The sequence below is a fragment of the Macaca fascicularis genome, chromosome 5, assembly GCF_037993035.2.
Source record: "Macaca fascicularis isolate 582-1 chromosome 5, T2T-MFA8v1.1".
In the NCBI taxonomy this organism is placed as follows: domain Eukaryota; kingdom Metazoa; phylum Chordata; class Mammalia; order Primates; family Cercopithecidae; genus Macaca; species Macaca fascicularis.
This window is the reverse complement of record NC_088379.1, coordinates 158,001,319-158,019,588: the sequence shown is the minus strand read 5'-3', so window position 1 is coordinate 158,019,588 and position 18,270 is coordinate 158,001,319. Positions and strand designations below refer to the sequence as shown.

At 44.2% G+C, this 18,270-nt stretch overlaps 1 pseudogene; it reads right to left on the bottom strand.

Annotated features, from left to right (window-relative positions):
* Positions 1 to 15,730: 15,730 nt before the first annotated feature.
* Positions 15,731 to 17,400, bottom strand: LOC123573484 (uncharacterized protein C11orf24 pseudogene; annotated as a pseudogene).
* Between the last annotated feature and the right edge of the window lie 870 nt (positions 17,401 to 18,270).

Below are 18,270 nucleotides of genomic sequence, written 5' to 3'. Positions count from 1 at the left end.
GCTGCTCCTCGGTGGGTAGTGCGGTGAACCACTGGGCCCTCCCCTCCTGCCCAGCACCCCCCACTCCTCTCCAGCTCCCCCATCTCCTCCTGATCCCTGGCCTCAGATGCCCTTTCTGGCACTTCCCCTGTTCTTGGGACTCAGCCGGTATTAACTTGTTTTGCTCCCTTGGGTTCATCCTGAGTCTCTGACTCCTTCTGCTCCATCCTACCCCCACAGGATGCCCCAGCCTCTCTTGGACCCCTTGGGACTGTCTATTTCACCTCCTCCCCGATTGGTCTTTGGAATCAGGGAGATGAACAGGGAAGATTTGGACGGACAACTTCTTATGTTGCTCCAGGAATTTGCATTCAGTTCAAACTGACCTACCTCAAAAACTTTTAAAATCTTAATTGGTTTCAAGTCATTTATGAATATGTTTGCATGTTATCTCTACTTTTTTTTAACTTTTATTTTAGGTTCAGGGTATATGCGTAGGTTTGCTACATAGCTAAACTTATGTCACGGGGTTTGTTGTACAGATTATTTTGTCACCCAGGTACTAAGAGTAGTACCCAATAGCTGTTTTTTCTGCTCCTCTCCCTTCTCTCACCCTTCAACCTCAAGTAGGCCCCAGTGTCTGTTGTTCCCCTCTTTGGGTCCATGTGTTCTCATCATTTAGCTCCCACTTATAAGTGCGAACATGTAGTATTTGGTTTTCTGTTCTTGCGTTAGTTTGCTAAGGATAATGGATTCCAGCTCCATCTATGTTCCTGCAAAGAATATGATCTCATTCTTTCTTATGGCTGCATAGTATGCCATGGTGTATATGTATCACATTTTCTTTATCCAGTCTATCATTGATAGATATTTAGGTTGATTCCGTGTCTTTTTTATTGTGAGTAGTGCTGCAATGAGCATTCACATGCATGTATCTTTACAGTAGAATGATTTATGTTTCTCTGGGTGCATACCCAGTAATGAGATTGCTGACTGAACAGTAGTTCTGTTTTTAGCTTTCTGAGGAATCACCACACTGCTTTACACAAAGGCTGAACTAATTTACATTCCCACCAACAACGTATAAGTATTCCCTTTTCTCTGCAACCTTGCCATCATGTGTTATTTTTTGACCTTTTAATAATAGCCATTCTGACTTGTATAAGATAGCATCTTATTGTGGTCTTGATTTGCATTTCTCTAATGATCAGTGAAGTTGAACTTTGTTTTATATGCTTGTTGGCCATATGTATGTCTTCTTTTGAAACGTGTCATGTCCTTTGCCCACTTTTTCTCTCTGTCTCTCTTTTTTTTGACAGTCTGACTCTGTCGCCCAGGCTGGAGTGCAATGGTGTGATCTTGGCTCGCTTCAACCTTCACCTCCCAGGTTCAAGAGATTCTCATGCCTCAACTTCCCAAGTAGCTGGTATTACAGGTGTGTGCCACCACACCTGGCTACTTTTTGGGTTTTTTGTTTTGTTTTGTTTTTTGTTGTTAGTAGAGATGGGGTTTCACCATGTTGACTAGGCTGGTCTCGAACTGGCGGCCTCCCACAGTGCTGGGATTACAGGTATAAGCCACTGTGCCCGGCCTCCTTTGCCTACTTTTTAATGTTTTTTGTCTTGTAGGTTTAAGTTCCTTATAGATGCTGGATATTAGACTTTTGTCAGATACATAGTTTGCAAATATTTTCTCCCATTTTGTAGGTTGTCTCCTTATTCTGTTGATAGTTCCTTTTGCTGTATAGAAGCTCTTAAGTTTAATTAGAGCCCATTTGTCAATTTTTGCTTTTGTTGTGATTGCTTTTGGCCTCTTCATTGTGAAATCTCTGCCCATTCCTATGTGCAGAATGGTATTGCCTAGGTTGTCTTCCAGGATTTTTAAGTTTTGGGTTTTACATTTAAGCCTTTTATCCATCTTGAGATGATTTTTGTATATGGTGTAAGAAATCTGCATATGTCTAGTTAGTTATCCCAGCACCTTTTATTGAATAAGGAGTACTTTCCCTATTGCTTGTTTTTGTTAGCTTTGTCAAAGATCAGATACTTGTAGGTATGTGACCTTATTTCTGGGCTCTCTGTTCTATTCCATTGATCTATGTATCTGTTTTTGTACCTGTACCATGCTGTTTTGGTTACTGTATCCATGTAGCACAGTTTGAAGTCAAGTAGCGTGATGCCTCCAGCTTTATTTCTTTTGTTTGGGATTGCCTTGGCTATTTGGGCTCTTTTTTGGTTTCACATGAATTTTAAAATACTTTTTTTCTAGTTCTGTGAAGAATGTCATTGGTAGTTTGACAGGAATAGCATTGAATCTGTAAATTGCTTTGGGCAGTATGGCCATTTTAATAATATTGATTCTCCCTATCCATGAGCATGGAATGTTTTCCATTTGTTTGTGTTATCTCTGATTTCTCTGAGTGGTGTTTTGTAATTCTCATTGTATCTTTCACCTCCCTGATTAGCTGTCATCCTGGGTATTTTATTCTTTCTGTGGCAATTGTGAATGGGATAGTGTTCCTGATTTGGCTCTTGGCTTGTCTGTTGTTGTGTATAGGAACGTTAGTAATTTTTGCACATCGGTTTTGTATACTGAAACTTTGCGGAAGTTGTTCATCAGCTTAGGAAGCTTTTGGGAATGCTCAGACATCCAGGATCATCATGGCGGTGGGAGGCAGGACTAGATTGCAGCTTTGACTTGGATGGACAGAGCAGCATGAGGAGGCTCACATCGTGAATTTTAGCTCCAGAAGAACTGCAGGAATAAACCAGGAATCTTGAGAGGACTCACAGACCCTCTAAAGGAAACAGACTGCTCCTGCAGGACCCAGGAGGCACTCTAAATACTGTGAGCGCCCAAACTGTGGAAGTGGGAAAGGGAGATCCTCCTCTCCTGAACACACACCCCCACTGGGGAAACTGAAGGTCTCGTTTGCAGGAGAAGATTCCGAACACACCTGGAGCTGAGTCATCTTAGAGAGCCCAGTGAAATACAAGGGTGGAGGAAGCAGTGGGAAAGGCCCTGGGAGCTCGCTGGGTCCCAGGCAGGCCGTTCCTGCCTGGCACCACAGGGATCCTTTGGGAGGGTGGCCAGCAGTGCAGGGAAAATGCCACAGGGAGCAATTGTAACAACTGGAACCGGTTGAGAAGCCTCCTGGCCAGAACTCGGGGGAGAGCATGAATCTGGTGTGTAGACTCTGGTGGGAGGCTGGTGGGGTTGGTGTGAACTAAATAAAGCCTTTTTCTTCTGCATCCGGGACGTGTGTAGCCTGAGGCAAGTTCTCAGCTCTGCTTGCCCACTGCCTGGAAACAGACTTACGCTGCTGAGGGGGACATGATGGAAGTGAGACTGGCCCTTTGAATTGTGTGGGAGCTGGGTGAGGCCTGTGACTGCTGGCTTTTTCCACTTCCCTGATAACCTGCAGGACTCAGCAGAGGCAGCCATAATCCTCCTAGGTTCACAACTCCGTTGACCTGGGAACCTCACCCTCATCCCCCACAGCTGCTGCAGCAAGACCCACCCAAGGAGAGACTGAGCTCAGACTTGCCTAGCCCTGCCCCCACTTGATGGTCCCACCCTGGTAGCTGAAGACAAAGGGCATATACTCCTGGGAGTTCCAGGACTCTGCATACTGCTGAGCCCTCGCTGCACTACCACAGCAGATGCTCTCTGGAAAGTGCCATCTCCCAGCAGGAAGCCAAGCAGCACAAAAATAGAGTATTAAACCACAAAAGCTAAGAACCCTCACAGAATCCATTTTACTTCCCTGCCACCTCCACCAGAACAGATGCTGGTATCCATGGCTGAGAGACCCATAGATGGTTCACATCACAGGAATCTGTGCAGACAAACGCCAGTACCAGCCCAGAGCCTGGTAGACTTACTGGGTAGCTAGACTCAGAAGAGAAATAACAACCACTACAGCTTAACTCTCAGGAAGCCACATCCATAGGCAAAGGGGGAGAGTACTACACATCAAGAGAACACCCCATGGGGCACAAGAATCTGAACAACAGCCTTCAGCCTTAAACCTTCCCTCTGACAGAGCCAACCCAAATGAGAAGAAACCAGAGAACCAACTTTGGCAATGTGGCAAAACAAGCTCTTTAACACCCCTAAAAAAATCACACTGGCTCACCAGCAATGGAGCCAAACCAAGAAGAAATCCCTGATTTACCTGAAAAAGAATTCAAGAGGTTAGTTATTAAGTTAAACAGGGAGGCACCAGAGAAAGGCAAAGCCCAGTGGAAAGAAATCCCAAAAGTGATACAAGAAGTGAAGGGAGAAATATTCAAGGAAATAAATAGCCTAAAGAAAAAACAATAAAAACTTCAGGAAACATTGGACACACTTGTAGAAATACAAAATGTACTGGAAGTCTCAGCAATAGAATTGAACAAGTAGAAGAAAGAAATGCAGAGCTTGAAGACAAGGTCTTCAAATTAACCCAATCCAACAAAGACAAAGAAAAAAGAATAAGAAAATATGAACAAAGCCTCCAAGAAGTCTGGGATTATGTTAAATGACCAAGCCTAAGAATAATCAGGGCTTCTGAGAAAGAAGAGAAGTCTAAAAGTTTGGGAAACATATTTTGGGGGAATAATGGAGTAAAACTTCCCTGGCCTTGCTAAAGACCTAGACATCCAAATACAAGAAGCAAAAAGAACACCTGGGAAATTCATCGCAAAAAGATCATTGCCTAGGCACATTGTTATCAGGTTATCTGAAGTTAAGACAAAGAAATGAATCTTAAGAGCTGTAAGACCAAAGCACCAGGTAACCTATAAAGGAAAACCTATCAGATTAACAACAGATTTCTCAGCAGAAATCCTACAGGCTAGAAGGGATTGGGGCGCTATCTTCAGCCTTGTCAAATAAAACAATTATCAGCCAAGAATTTTGTATCCAGCAAACTAAGCATCACATATGAAGGAAAGATACAGTCTTTTTCAGACAAACAAATGCTGAGAGAATTTGATATTACCAAGCCACCACTACAAGAACTGTTAAAAGGAGCTCTAAATCTTGAAACAAATCTTGGAAACACATCAAAACAGGACCTCTTTAAAGCATAAATCTCGCAGGACCTATAAAATGAAATACAATTTAAAAAGCAAAAGGTACACAGGCAACAAATAGTATGATGAATGGAATGGTACCTCATATCTCAATGCTAACATTAAATGTAAATGGCCTAAATGCTCCACTTAAAAGATATAGAACTGCAGAATGGATAAGAATTCACCAACCAACTATCTGCTGCCTTCAAGAGACTCACCTAACACATCAGGACTCAGATAAAGTAAAGGGGTGGAAAAAGGCATTTCATGCAAATGGACACCAAAACCAAGCAGGGGTAGCCACTCTTATATCAGACAAAACAAACTTGAAAGCAACAGCAGTTAAAAAAGACAAAGAGGACATTATATAACAGTAAAAGGCCTTGTCCAGCAGAAAAATATCATAATCCTAAACATATATGCACTTAATACTGGAGCTCCCAAATTTATGAAACAATTACTAATAATTACTAAGAAATGAGATAGACAGCAACATAATAATGGGGGTACTTCAATACTCCACTCATGGCACTAGACAGGTCATCAAGACAGAAAGTCAACAAAAAGTAATGAATTTAAACTACACCTTGGAACAAATGGACTTAACAAATACATACAGAACATTTCATCCAACAACCACAGAATACACCTTCGATTCAACAGTGCATAGAACTTTCTCCTAGATAAACCACATGATAGGCCACAAAACAAGCCTCAATAGATTTAAGAAAATTGAAATTATATCAAGCACTCTCTCCGACCACAGTGGAATAAAACTGGAAATCAACCCCAAAAGGAACCTTGAAAACCATGCAAATACTTGAAAATTAAATAACCTGCTCTGGAATAATCACTGGGTCAAAAACGAAATCAAGATAGAAATTTAAAAATTATTTAAACTGAAAGACTACAGTAATATAACCTATCAAAACCTCTGGGATACAGCAAAGGTGGTGTTAAGAGGAAAGTTTATAGCCCTAAAACGCCTACATCAAAAAGTCTGAAAGAAAACAAACAGACAATCTAAGGTCACACCTTAAGGAACTAGAGAAACAAGAACAAACCAAACCCAAACCCAGCTGAGGAAAGGAAATAACCAAGATCAGAGCAGAACTAAATGAAACAGAAACAACAACAACAACACACATACACAAAAAAAAATTCAAAAAGATAAACGAAACAAAAGCTGGTTTTTGAAGAGATAAATAAAATTGATAGACCATTAGCATGATTAACCAAGAAAAGAAGAGAGAAAATCCAAATAACCTCAATAAGAGCTAAAACAGGAGATATTACAACTGACACCACTGAAATACAAAAGATCATTCAAGGCTTCTATGAACACCTTTATGCACATAAACTAGAAAATCAAGAAGAGATGGATAAATTCCTGGAAAAATGCAACCCTCCTACCTTAAATCAGGAAGAATTAGGTACCCTGAAAAGACCAATAACAAGCCACAAGATTGAAATGGTAATTAAAAAATTACCAACCAAAAGTCCATGACCAGATGGATTCACAGCAGAATTCTACCAGACATTCAAAGAAGAATTGGTACTAATCCTACTGATACTATTCCACAAAATAGAGAAAGAGGGAACCCTCCTTAATTCATTCTATGAAGCCAGCATCATCCTAATACCAAAACCAGGAAAGGACATAACCAAAAATGAAAACTACAGACTGATATCCCTAATAAACACAGATGCTAAAATCCTTAACAAAATACTAGCTAATTGAATCCAACAACATATCAAAAAGATAATCCACCATGATCAAGTGGGTTTCATACTGGGGATGCAGGGATGGTTTAACATGCACAAGCCAATAAATGTGATACACCACATAAACAGAATCAAAAACAAAAATCACATGACCATCTCAATAGATGCAGAAAAAGCATTAGACAAAATCCAGCATCCCTTTATGATTAAAACTCTCAGCAAAATCAGCATACGAGGATATACCTTAATGTATTAAAAGCCATCTGTGACAAACCCACAGCCAACATAATACTGAATGGAGAAAAGTTGAAAACCTTCTCCCTGAGAACTGGAACAAAGCAAGGATGCCCACTGTCACCACTCCTCTTCAACATAGTACTGAAAGTCCTAGTCAGGGCAATCAGACAAGAGAAAGAAATAAAGGGCATCCAAATTGGTAAAGAGGAAGTCAAACTGTCACTATTTGCTGATGACATGATCATTTACCTCAAAAACTCGAAAGACTCCTCCAGAAAACTCCTAGAACTGATAAAAGAATTGAGCAAAGTTTCTGGATATAAGATTACACAAATCAGTAGCTCTTCTATACACCAACAACAATCAAGCACAGAATCAAATCACATTACCTGATTTCAAACTATACTATAAGACATCACCAAAACAGCATGGTACTGGTATAAAAATAAGCACATAGACCAATGGAACAGAATAGAGAATCCAGAAATAAAACCAAATACTTACAGCCAACTGATCTTTGACAAAGCAAACAAAACATGAAGTAAGGAAAGGGCACCCTTTTCAACAAATGGTACTGGGATAATTGGCTAGCCACATGTAGGAGAATGAAACTGGATCCTCATCTCTCACCTTATGCAAAAATGAACTCAAGATGGATTAAGGACTTAAATCTAAGACCTGAAACTATAAAAATTCTAGAAGATAACATTGTCTAACCCTTCTAGACAATGGCTTAGACAAGGATTTCGTGAACAACAACCCAAAAACAAATGCAATAAAAACAAAGATAAATAGCTGGGACCTAATTAAATGAAAGAGCTTTTGCGCAGCAAAAGGAACAGTCAGCAGAGTAAACAGACAACTGACAGAGTGGGAGAAAATCTTCACAATCTCTACATCTGACAAAGGACTAATATCCAGAATCTACAACAAACTCAAACAAATCAGTAAGAAAAGAACAAACAATCCCACCAAAAAGTGGGCTGAGGAAATGAATAGACAATTCTCAAAAGAAGATACACAAATGGCCAACAAACATATGAAAAAATGCTCAACATTACTAATGATCAGGGAAATGCAAATCAAAACCACAATGCTATATCACCTTAATGCTGCAAGAATGGCCATAATCAAAATATCAGAAAACAGTAGATGTTGGTGTTGACTAGTACAGCCACTATGGAAAACAGTGTGGAGATTCCTTAAAGAACTAAAAGTAGAAAAAAGATACTTCATTCATGTTTACAGCAGCACAACTTGCAATTGCAAAGTCGTGGAACCAACCCAAATGCCCATCAATCAACAAGTGGATATATATATACACACACACACACACACACACACACACACACACACACACGATGGAATACTACTCAACCATAAAAAGGAATGGATTAACAGCATTTGCAGTGACCTGGATGAGACTGGAGACTATTATTCTAAGTGAAGCAACTCAGGAATGGAAAACCAAACACCATATGTTCTCACTGATATGTGGGAGCTAAGCTATGAGGACGCAAATGCATAAGAATGATACAATGGACTTTGGGGATTTGTGGGAAGGACGTGAAGTGGGGCAAGGGATAAAAGACTATAAATATGGTGTAGTGTATACTGCTTGGGTGATGGGTGCACCAAAATCTCACAGATTACCACTAAAGAACTTAATCATGTAACCAAACACCACCTGTACCCCAATAACTTATGGAAAATGTTTTTTAAAAAGCTTTTGGGCTGAAACAATGGGGTTTTCTAGATACAGGATCATGTCATCTGCAAACAGGGATAGTTTGACTTTCTCCCTGTTTGAATGCCCTTTATTTCTTTCTCTTGCCTGATTGCTCTGGCCAGGACTTCCAATACTATGTTGAATAGGAGTGGTGAGAGAGGGCATCCTTGTCTTGTGCAGGTTTTCAAGGGGAATGCTTCCAGCTTTTGCTTATTTAGTATGGTGTTGGTTGTGGGTTTGTCATAGATGGCTTTTATTATTTTGAGGTATGTTCCTTCAATACATAGTTTATTGAGAGTTTTTAACACGAAGGAATGTTGAATTTTATCGAAAGCTTTTTCTGCATTTATTGAGATAATCATGTGGTTTTTGTGTTTAGTTGTGTTTATGTGATGAATCACATTTATTGATTTGTGTAAGTTGAACCAACCTTGCATCCCAGGGATAAAGCCTACTTGATTGTGGTGGATTAGGTTTTTAATGTGCTGCTGGATTCAGTTGGCAAGTATTTTGTTGAAGAGTTTTACATCAACATTCCTCAAGGATATGTACATCGATGTTCATCAAGATCTGAAGTTTTCTTTTTTTGTTGTGTCTCTGCCAGCTTTTGGTATCAGGATGATGCTGACCTCGTAGAATGAGTTGGGGGAGGAGCCTCTCCTCCTCAATTTTTTGGAATAGTTTCAGTAGGAACGCTGCCAGCTCATCTTTGTATATCTGGTAGAATTTGTCTGTGAATCCATTTGGTTTTGGGCTTTTTTGAGTTGGTAGGCTATTTATTACTGATTCAATTTCAGAGTTCATTATTGGTCTATTCAGTGAATCAATTCCTTCCTGGCTCAGTCTTGGGAAGGTCTCTGTGTCCAGAAATTTATCCATCTCTTCTAGGTTTTCTAGTTTGTGTACCTAGAGGTGTTTGTAGCAGTCTGATGGCTGTTTGTATTTTCTGTGGGGTCAGTGGTAACATCCCCTTTGTCATTTCTCAATGTGTTCATTTGGATCTTCTCTCTTTTCTTCTTTATTAATCTAGCTAACGGCCTGTCTTATTAATTTTTTCAAAAAAACAGCTTGGGTTTGTTGATCTTTTGAATGGTTTCTTGTGTCTTGATCTCCTTTGGTTCAGCTTTGATTTTGGTTATTTCTTGTCTTCTGCTGGCTTTGGGGTTGGTTTGCTCTTGCTTCTCTAGTTGTTTTAGTTGTGATATTAGGTTGTTAACTTTTTGATGTGAGCATTTAATACTACAGATTTCCCTCTTATCAGTGCCTTAGCTGTGTCCCAGAGATTCTGGTATGTTGTATCTTTGTTCTCCTTAATTCCAAAAAACTTCTTGATTTCTGCCTTAATTTCATTATTTACCCAAAAGTCATTCAGGAGCCAGTCGTTTAATTTTCATAAAATTGCATGGAGACCTGTGTAAAAAAGCAGTCTGGCCACATTTTCGTAGAACAGCTGTGCTGTGCTGGGGGCCTGCACCAGCCCCAGTTGCCTCAGACTCTCCAAAGCCCGAAGGCAAGAACAGCTAAGGCTGCTAAACAGCTAAGATGGCTGCCACCCCTCTCCCTGGGAGCTCCATCCCAGGGAGATGTAATGTTGCTACCCATGGCTGGCTGGAGTTCCAAACTAGTGGGTGTTATTCCTGCAAGGTGCAATGGAAGCAGGGTCTGCAAACCATCACTGCTCAGCCCTCTGGATTCAGCCCCTTTCTGAGGGGTACGTACCAGGTTCTAACCTCCCATTTTGCTGGGGCTATAGTCACTTTTGCCAGGAAACCCAGGTATCTAAAGCTCCTGGGGCTCCACATGTGCTTGGGCAGCTGCTCTCCCAAGACCCCACATAGCTCCACATGTCAGACTCCAGGCCCTGGTGGAGTGGGTTCACAAGGGGATCTTCTGATCTTAGGGTTGCAAAGATCCATGGGCAAAGCGTGGATCCCTGGGGTTGCTCATTCACTCACCACTTCCCTAGGCAGGGGAGGCTCCCCTGGCTCCATGTTGTTCCTGGCTGTGCTGTCATCTTGCATTGGTTTTCTCTGTTCTCCATGGGTTGAGTTGTTTTCATGACGAATTCAAATGCATGTACCTGGGTGTTTCAGTTGTAGGTGCTGTATTTACTCCTCCCGCCTATTTCTCCTCATGATAGTGGCACACACTAGTTGCTTCTTTCAGTCATCCTGTTTTATCCCCAACTCCCCTTTTGTTTTTGAGATAGGGCCTCACTCTGTCACTCAGGTTGGAGTACAGCAGCACAATCGTGGCTCACTGTTGTCTTAACCTCCTGGGCTCAAGTGATCATCCCAACTCAGTGTCCCAAGTAGTTGGGACCACAGGCATGTGCCACCATACCCTACTAATTTTTTTTTTTTTTTTTTTTTTTTTGTACAGAGGGGTTCTTACTATGCTGCCCAACCTGGTCTGAAACTCCTGGGCTAAAGCAATCCTCCTGCCCTGGCCTCCCAAAGTACTGGGATTACAGGTGTCAACCACTGCGCCCAGCCTTGCCTCTGCTTTCTAAGAAGACATTGGTGAACTTATTGACTAGATCAGAACAGAGCCCAGGTGCAGGTCTCTAGAAAATTCTTGTAAGACCAACACTCACAGAACACAGTAACTGTGCCCATCTGATGTCTATGATTCAGTCCACAATTCTCCATATGTCGACAACGCCAAGGTCCAAGGCCTTGCTGAAACTGCAGCACAGATACATCAGCACTCCCTGGTCTGCCAGGCCAGGCTGCTTCCTCATTCACCGTGCTGCTGATTAACTGAGAGCCTCACTCTTCTTGTCTGTAAAATAAAGATGAGGATGATGGCAGTCTCAGAGGCTGCTGTGAGATGATGTATGTAAAGCACTTTGTGGCTCATAATTTAAGAGTGTCACCCAAATGGTGGTGGTTAGAAGTTGAAATCCTACCAAGGCAAGGCTGAGAGTCCGGAATGACTTGTTTCTTGTCATGTGGGTCTCCCCCATGATCACAACTTTCCATTCTCAGTGCTCACAAATCATCCACTTAATAATCTGTTCTAGAATTTTGCTAGAAATTTATTACAAGCTCAATGGCTTGTAGCTCATAAAACTAATCCTCTTCCCTCTTTGGGAAACTGAAGTAAAGCACCACACCTTGATCTATAACTGATGTGAGAGTAGTAGTACCCAGATTATGTAGAGAACTCCTGTAAATCAAGCGGAAAAAGATAAACAACCCAATAGAAAAACTGGCAAAGGACATGAATAAGCAATTCCCAGAAGAGGAAAACTGAATGGCCCATAAAAATTCAAAACCATGCTCAACTTCATCTGTAATCAGGGAAGCATGAATCAAAATCATGGTGAGCAACAATTTCACACCCTTTATTTTAGGAACTCTGTAAGTCTGACAGTTCTGAGGGCTGTGAGAATGTGGAGGAAGGGAACCCTTACACACTGCAGTGGAGTGAGAATCGGGACTTTCTGGCGAACAACAGCAAGTGAAGCGCAGACCCCACCCCTCAGCGAGACAACGCCCAGGTACACACCTGAGATAAGCTCAAATGTTCCAACGGCGTTGTTTATTAAGAGAAATGGTGCAAACAACTTACATGTTTATAATTTAAAAACGGATTAAGAAATCATAATATGTTTATGCAATGGAATACTACTTAGCAATTTAAGTGAATGAACATGAAAGAGGGTGGAAGGAAAGCTTCTAAGTCCTGGTAACCAACTGCTTAATTTTTTAAAACAAATAATGGTTCCATGGGTGTAACCACTTTAAAAAATTCCTTAAGCTGCACCTTTAAGATTTGTGAATTTTATTAATGGATATTATGCTCTAATAAAAAAGTGTACAAAAATAAGTGAATGTAAAATTCATGTGTCACATAGATGAATCTCAAAACCACAGGGTTCAAAAAACATGTTGCTGAAGGCATAAATCAGTTACATATGTTGCTGAAGGGATTAAATGAGTTACATAAAATATAGTATAGGTGAGCATGGTGGCTCACACCTGTAATCCCAGCACTTTGAGAGGCCGAAGTGGGAGGATCACTTGAGCCCAGAAGTTTGAGACCAGCTTGGGAAACATAATGAGACCCCCATCTCAACAACAACATTAAAAATTAGCTGGATGTGGTGGTGTGAGCCTGTGGTCCCAGCTACTCAAGAGGTTGAGGTAAGTGGGTGGATTGCTTGAGCCCAGGAGTTTGAGACTAGCCTGTGCAACATGGCAAAACTAGGTATAAAAAATGTTAAAATTAGCTGGGCGTGGTAGTGCGTGCTTGTAGTCTCGGTGCTGGGGAGGCTGAGGTGGGAGGATCACTTGAGCCCTGGAGGTTGAGGCTGGAGTGAACTGTGAGCATACCACTGCATCCAGTCTGCTGGGTGACAGACTGAGACCCTGTCCCAAAAAATGTGTGTGTGTGTGTGTGTGTGTGTGTGTAGTACCATTTATATAAAGTTTTAAAACTTGCACAACTATTCGATATGCCATTTATGAATATACACAGATGTGGCAAAATTGTACAAACAGGCAGGGAAGTGAGGAGGGAGCAAATGGGTGTAGAATGGCCACAGGCAACAAATAACTGAAACGTTTACGTCTTAATCTGGGCGGTGGGTACACAGGTATGTCATTGTTTTATTGTCTGTATTTTTGTATGAATATACCTTATTTAAAGCTTTTCAAAATAAAAAATCAGGACATATCACGTCTCTCTGCAGTCTTCTGGTTCCCTCTGTTTCCCCGGGATTCTCAAAGATAAATGTTGTCTGCCATGTCCCCTGAAGCTGAGTGTTGTCTGCCATGTTTCTCATGCTGAGCGGAGGTAGTGGCTAAGAACATGAGCTCTGGAGCCAGGCTGCCTGGGTGCAAATCCCAGCTCTGCCGTTTGCCAGCTGTGTGACCTTGGGCAAGTGATTTAACCTCTCTGTGTCTCAATATACTAATCTGTTAAGTGAGGATTATACCAAGACCTGTTGAATAGGGATGTTGATGGGATTAAATGAGTTGAAATGCCTGAAATGGTGTCTGCCGTTTTGTCTACACTAATGTGTCAGCTCTTATGATGGCCTTGCTAGGCCAGAAGTCTGAACTGTTGCAGAAGCTGAGTGCTACTTCAGTGTGAGCCTTCCTTTCCCTCTTAGCCTGTTCCACCCTCTCCAGCTCTCCTCCTTTTTAATTTTCTTTTTTAGAGATGGAGTCTTGCTCTGTCTCCCAGGCTGGAGTGCAGTGATGTGATCACAGCTCACTGTAGCCTCAAACTCCTGGATTCAAGCAATCCTCCCACCTCAGCCTTCGAGTAGCTAGTACTACAGGTGTGTGCCACCATGCCTATCTATTCTGTATATGGTCTTGCTATGTTGCTCAGCCTTATCTTGAACTCTTGGGCTCAAGCAATCCTCCCATCTCAGTCTCCCAAAGTGCTGAGATTACAGGCGTGTGCCACCAGGCCCAGCCTCCTGCCTTTCTCATAACAGAAGGCACAGAAACAAGAAAAAGCAGAGCATTCCCACAGTTCATTTTCCTCGTGGTCCACCCCGAGTGAAAGGCCTAGAGCTTCTTCGCTTGCCTTTCTACTCTGCCTCACACTCTAGAATCCCACCGCTGTCACCTTAAGGGCTTTCCCTCAAGCCTGAGCACACTTGGGGCCTGGACTTCCTGACCTTCTGCTTCGGAAGCTACTCATTGTTTCATTGGGCCCACGTGATGTTTAAAATATTTTAAACAGCCGCCTATGTTTATAAATCAGGAGAGTTCCTATTACAGTCTGAACCTTAGTGTCTCTTGCAGAATGGAAAGATCTGACAACGTCAGGCCTATAGGGCATGTGGCTGAGTGACAGCCCCAGTGAAAGCAAACTCCACGGTCCTCCCTGCTGCCATACCCGGGCACCGCACACAGAGAGCAGGTGTGTCACGTGCGAGGCTCCTTGCCATGGTACCGGGGCCTGGAAGGTGCTTAGGCTCTGCTTGCTGAGCAGTGGCCCGAACATGGGGATGCCTGTCCCAGAAGAACGTCCCCATTGCATCAATGACACAGAGATGCCATATGGACCCAGGGCAGCTCTGTCTTGTTGCCTGGCCTGCTCTGGGCATCTGAGTTAGCAAGTACCACTTAGGCTGAAGGTCCCATGGCCTCTTTATCGTGCTGTTCTGTTCTGCCTCCCTCCTCCCACCTTTAAAATGTGAGCTCCCTGATGGGCCCTCTGTAGCGTGTATCTATCCATTAAGGTCCTATGAGGAAGCACCTGAAGGTGACTTTCCTTTGGGGAGAAAAATCTTTCATTGAAGTTAAACCTCTCATCCGAAGTTCCCTGGGATGTGAATCATCATCTGGGACACTCCAACAGCACCTGTGCTTTCACTACTGCCTTCCACACCTGGACAGCCACTCCCATCCCGAGGAGAGCCACCCAGGTGCTGGAGCAGGGGGAGGCTGTGGTGGAGCAAACGGGACAATAAAGGAGGGGGCAGGGACAGGGGGCAGCCGACCTTGCTGTCCCCTCTGGGAATGGCTGCTCTGAGGCCCCGAGATGTTGGCCGCCTCTGGGATTTCTCCATCATTGCATATGTCTGACCCTCTTCTGTTTTTCTCAGTGAATTGCCAATAAAATACCTTATGCCCAAGGGGTTGGATGCAGATTTGTAGGAATGGCAGGAAAAAAATTGAGCCTCAGGACTGTCCAACTCAGCCAGGGATTTGGAGAAGAGAGAAACCAAAAGCATGGCGGGTGTAGGTCTGATGAGGACCGGAACAGGACCTCACTCCAGGCCTGCGGAACACCAAGAGGAAGCAGGCCTGATCCAAGAAAGAGAGACCACAGGGCAGAACCAGCAGGACGCACGTCGGCTTCCAAAGGTGCCCTTTCCCCAACAATAGACTCATTCATATTTCTTTTTTTTTTTTTTTGAAAAAAGCAGCAACTCTTTAGTGATCATGGAATTAACCTGACAGCAATTAAATGTGTTTAAGCATCTGGCATATCTCCTAAATTGCACCAAAAGAATTTGGAAGTACTTGGTTTGGTCTCAAAGGCAAAAGGAAAGGACAAGGAAGGGGCCCGGCTTCCGGCCAGGCCCCGCCCCCTCACATTTCCGAGTCCGCATACATCTCATTGATTAAGTAGTCCACCTGGGTGTAGTCCTTCTTCTTGTAGCTCTCATAGGCCTGCAGGGCAAACAAAACCAAGACTGTGATGAAAAGGGTCACCCCGAGTAACAGCACCACCAGGAGGATAGTTTTGTCCACCACGGCCTGGGTGAGGGGCTCGGTGGTGACCACCAGGTACTGGCCTTGGGTGCTGGGCTGGCAGGAGTCCGTGGCTAGCATCTTAGGGCCCCCTGAGCTCCTGGGTGTTGGCCCAGTGGAATCAGTACTTGGTGTGGCTTCAGTCGCTACCTGCTCCGGTGCCTGGGGTGTACTTGGCCCAGCGGCTCTCTGGGTGTATGGCGTGGGGCTTGGCTGTGTCGTGGGGGATGTGGCCTCCACCTCAGGGATTCGGCTGGTGTGAGGCACTGGCACTGGGCTGGCAGTTGGCTACTTGGCTTGTGCCTTGGTGGTGGTCACCACTGTGAGGTTGGGGGTGGGCTCTGGGGTTGTGTTAACCACAGGCTGGTCCACTGACACCTGGCTAATGAGACCTTGTGCTTGGGGATGCGTAGGGGCTGCAGGGCTTGCCGTGGTGTCACTGGGCATGTGCTTGGAAGGACTTGGCCGAGTGCTCATGGGGCTGCCCATGTTTGCTGTGGTGGCCACAGTCTGAGCATGTGTGGCCAACGTGGCCAGGGTTGCTGTTCTTGGCACCGTGCTGCTATTTGGCACTTGTGCGAGGGCTGTGCTGAGAGATGGATGCCCAGTGGCGGTAGCGGATGTGGATATGGGCGTGACGGGTACGAGTGTCGCGGGAGTGCTGGAGGCGGCAGTCGTGGGAGCATTGGAGGCCGCAGTCGTACTGGAGGCCTCAGTCGTGGGAGCACTGGAGGCCGCACCATCAGCTGCACTTCCTGAAGTTGCTGGTTCACTCAAGTCTGTCCTGCTTGTGTGCTCTGTTGTGACTTCCGCAGAGTTGAGGTGGGCTGCCGAAGTCCCTTTGGTCAACGTGACAGGAGAAGTTGCTGCAGTGGTTAGGCAGAAGTTTTATTGCTCCGACGTTTTATTATCAGCTGTTTCCACAGATGCATTCCTCTTGACTAATCCATTCCACATTTTGTTAGGGACAAAGTTGCGTGGATCCTTGGATGCCGCATGACTTTCTGATAAGGACAAGGAGAAAATCCAAATGACCACAAGAGCTGTCCACATCTTGCGCGTGAGCTGGGAGCAAGGTTGTGCGATTCCCTGAGGCTCCCAGCCAGCCAGCTCCTCAGGCTGCTACTAGTTCTCTCCTGCTTGGCCAAGGGATCAGAGGCCGCGGCTGAAGGCATGCCCCCAGCCTGGGCCGTCTTCCTCCTTGGAGTGCTGCGGGCTTGACACTGTGTCACCGGGCGAGGTCCGGCTTTGCAGGGGGTGAAAGCCACGTGGTGGGGCACTCCCGGGCCATGCCATCCTTTGTGGCACATGTGAGACGAAGGCAGACTCTCCACTCTGGTAACAGACGCATTCGGGCTCAGCAGGCCCGCGGCGGCCCGGCGGCCCTAGGACTGTAGAAAGGAGCCCGCGGCCCGGCGCGGGGACGTGGCCGGCAGCGCAACCTAGGCAGCTCCGGCAGCGCGCCCTGCTCGGGCCCCCGACTCGTTCATATTTCCCTGCTTGGAATTTTATTTCTGAGAAGCTCCCTTTTTTTTTTTCTTGACTCTTTTCTCTTTTAGAATCACAGATCTGGAAACCCGCCATTCTAAATTCAGCAATTTCTAGCCCAAACATCAAAACGTCTTGCAGGGCCCCACATGAGGGTTGTGCTATCATTTATTCAGTGGAAGGTATGACTGGGGTTTATAGGGAATCAGGAGTCCTGGGAAATAACTCCACACCCCATCCCCAGCGTTAAGGTCACAGACACTTGACTCCTTTGGCCCAAATTAGATGCAGAGCGGAACTCTCTCCACTGCCTCTGAGAGTCCTTTTACCAAGTCCTCAGTGCTCAGAGGGGCCATGCTTTAACTGGGACTCTGCAAACTGGAGGGAAAAGAGGATCTGGGGACATGATTTCAAGCAGTTCGTGGTGGCATACAAAAAAAGTCTCTTTTACTTCTAGGTTTCAGGTTTAGTGCTTTTTGTACCTTCCATTCAAAAAACGAATTGCAAACCCAGTTATCAGACTTCAGCCAGGACTGAATACATGCTAAGGGACAGCTGTGGGGAGGGAGCGGCTGGCTGAGGAGAGCAGGGGAGGGTAGGAGTGACACAATGGTGAACAAGTGCGGACGATCTCTACCCCCACCCCCAGAGCGTGGCACAGGAGGAAACTTTAGCTTTCACCTATTGCTTGTCCTAATTAGGATAAAGTCTGCCTGTTGTTTCAGGAAAAATTAAGGAGAAAAGGTATCTTCTTGATTTTTAAAAATCTGTCAGAATATAGGTGGAAGTACTTACGGTAGAAACATAAAAGGCAATGCAAGTCTGA